At 42.6% G+C, this 3,323-nt stretch overlaps 1 non-coding gene across 1 annotated transcript; it reads left to right on the top strand.

Moving 5' to 3' along the window:
* The first annotated feature begins 2,951 nt into the window (after positions 1–2,951).
* Positions 2,952–3,058, top strand: LOC114411013. Its single transcript, XR_003666400.1, has one exon. It is a non-coding gene; the product is annotated as a small nucleolar RNA R71 (small nucleolar RNA).
* Positions 3,059–3,323: the final 265 nt, after the last annotated feature.

Genomic DNA, 3,323 nt, shown 5'->3' with positions numbered 1-3,323 from the left:
GATCTACTTCAATACCCTTATTGGAAATAATGTGGCCTAAAACTATACCTTGCTCAACCATAAAATGACATTTTTCAAAATTTAGAACAAGGTTAGTTTCAATGCATCTATTCAAAACTTTTTCCAAACTATTCAAACAACCATCAAAAGAGGATCCATATACAGTGAAATCATCCATAAACACCTCTATGCAATTTTCTAAAAAATCACTGAAAATACTAATCATGCACCGCTGGAAGGTACCAAGGGCATTGCACAGGCCGAAAGGCATCCTCCTATAAGCAAAAGTGCCGAAGGGGCAGGTGAATGTGGTCTTTTCCTGATCCTCAGGAGCAATAGTAATTTGCATATAACCAGAAAAACCATCAAGGAAACAGTAGTGGGATTTACCTGCCAGGCGTTCAAGCATCTGGTCAATGAATGACAGGGGAAAATTGTCCTTTTTGGTAACCTGGTTCAGCCTCCTATAGTCAATGCAGACTCTCCAACTGTTCTGCACCCGAGTAGGAATCAACTCCTCCTTCTCATTTCTGATCACTGTGAGGCCAGTCTTTTTCGGGACTACCTGGACGGGACTCACCCATTGGCTGTCGGAGATAGGATAAATGATTCCAGCTTGCAAAAGCTTGGTTATCTCCTTCTTCACTACATCAAGAATCACCGGGTTGAGTCTTCTCTGTGGCTGTCTTACTGGTTTAGCTCCATCCTCTAAATTTATTCGATGCCTACATGTGGATGGGCTAATACCAGGAATGTCCGCCAGGGTCCAGCCTATAGCCTTCTTATGCTTCTTGAGAACTGACAACAACTTCTCCTCTTGCTCATCAGCAAGGGAGGCAGATATAATCACTGGAAAACTCTTGCTATCATCCAAGTAAGCGTATTTTAAATTTGATGGCAGAGGCTTCAATTCTGGTGTGGTCGGCTGGACAGTGGTAGAAGGAGATGGTTTCTCAGCCTTTACCTCATAAAGAAAGTCAGAGGTATGTGTACTTCCTGAAACATGATTAGTCCTATCTGACTCTATAAAATCAATCTCAAGAGGTAAAACACCACCACCAGGCATGCAATCAATATCACTCTCAGATTCACTCTCAGCATCAAATTCAGACATATGATCAAGTACAATTTCTGACTCAATGCATGAAGAGTGAGAGGCATGCAGATTAGAATAAAGATCAGTCATGTATTCATCAACAACATGGTCAATTATTTCAGCACGAAATACAGAAAGATCTTCAGATGGGTATTTCATAGCATCCAGAATATTAAAATGAACAGTTATATCACCAAACTCCATGGACAGTGTGCCTGCATAAACATCTATCTTAGTTCTAGCAGTTTTCATAAAGGGTCTGCCTAGAATGATGGGAACTGATCCTTGAGAAAATCCATCTTCCATATTCAAGATATAAAAATCAACAGGGAAAATCAGTTCACCAACTCTAACTAAGACATCTTCTATGAAACCAACAGGATAGGCAACACTTCTATTAGCTAAATGAATTACCACATCAGTTGACTGCAAGGGACCTAGAGATAGAGAATTAAAAATCGACAGAGGCATAACACTAACAGAGGCTCCTAAATCTAGCATGGCATTGTCAAACTTACTATTCCCTATAATACAAGGTATGCTGAATGTACCTGGATCTTTGCATTTTTCAGGAATTTGAGGAACGGATTTACCAATCAATGCGGAGACATTTCTGCCCATGCTAATTCGTTCACTTCCTTTAAGCTTCCGCTTATTAGTGCACAACTCCTTCAAGAATTTGGCATATCTTGGAATTTTCTTTATTGCATCCAACAGAGGTATGTTTACCTCTACTTTTCTAAACGTTTCCAAGATCTCTTTCTCTACCTCTTCCATTTTTTTGTTGGAAACTGCTCTTGGAGGGAATGGAAGAGGGGGAATGTGCTGCTTCTGCAAATCAGAATTACCTGTGGAAGAAGATTCACCTGCACAGAAATTGTTAGGTAGATTTTTGTCATCACCTTTTTCTGGAATAGAGTGAAGTTTGGCAGGTTCATTTGCAGATGAGGAAGGTGCTACGGGTTGAGGTCCTTGACACTGCTTTCCCGACCTCAATGAAATGGCACTGACATTTTTGGGATTTTGGACAGCTTGTGAAGGCAGCTTGTCAGAATTCTGGGACTGTTGTTGATTCAATTGGGTAGCTAATTGTCCCATCTGATTGGTTAAGCTCTGAATGGAGGCTCTGGTCTCTTGCTGAAACTGCATGTTCTGCATAGTCATTTGCCTCACAAGTTCTTCGAGGGAAGGTTGTGGAGGGGCCTCAACTGTTGGCTGTTTCTGGGGTTGTTGCTGTTGTTGGATTGGTGGAGGAATGTATGGTCTACTTGGGCCAGCAGCATTTTGGAAGGAAGGAGCAGGCTGCTGTTGTTGTTGCTGAGGGCTGGACCATCTGAGGTTAGGGTGATTCCTCCATCCAGGGTTGTATCTGTTGCTGGAAAGGTCATAATTGCTCTGCTGTGGTTGATTTTGCTGCTGAGGTTGAGGAGGTCTATTGTAAATATTTGCAGCATAAGCTTCAGGCTGCTCAATTGCTCCAGGTTGCTGCATGGAAGGGCAAAGGTCTGTATGGTGGTCAGCAGAGGAGCACAAACCACAAACCCTTGCGACAGGTACAGATTTCTGATTCAAGGCCAGCTGGGTAACCAAGTTGACCAACGCATCCAGTTTTCCTTCAAGCTTCTTAGTTTTAGATGATGCAGATGGGTTTGTAGCTACCTCATGCACTCCTCTAATGACTATGGCATCATTTCTGGCGCTAAACTGCTGGGATTTGGAGGCCATCTTCTCAATTAAATTTCTGGCTTCAGCAGGAGTCATGTCTCCAAGGGCTCCACCACTGGCAGCATCTATCATACTTCTCTCCATATTACTGAGTCCTTCATAAAAATATTGGAGAAGAAGTTGTTCTGAAATCTGATGGTGGGGGCAACTGGCACATAGTTTCTTAAATCTCTCCCAGTACTCATACAGGCTCTCTCCACTGAGTTGTCTAATACCTGAGATATCCTTCCTGATGGTTGTGGTCCTGGAAGCAGGGAAAACTTTTTCTAAGAATACTCTCTTAAGGTCATCCCAGCTCGTGATGGACCTTGGAGCAAGGTAATACAGCCAGTCCTTTGCCACTCCCTCTAATGAATGAGGAAAAGCCTTCAGAAATATGTGATCCTCTTGGACATCTGGGGGTTTCATGGTGGAGCAGACAATGTGAAATTCTTTCAAATGTTTGTGCGGGTCTTCACCTGCAAGGCCATGAAACTTTGGAAGCAAATGAATCAGTCCAGTT

Source organism: Glycine soja, chromosome 4 (genome assembly GCF_004193775.1).
Source record: "Glycine soja cultivar W05 chromosome 4, ASM419377v2, whole genome shotgun sequence".
NCBI lineage: Eukaryota > Viridiplantae > Streptophyta > Magnoliopsida > Fabales > Fabaceae > Glycine > Glycine soja.
Note: the sequence above shows the minus strand (reverse complement) of the source record. Positions and strands in the feature narration are given on the sequence as shown.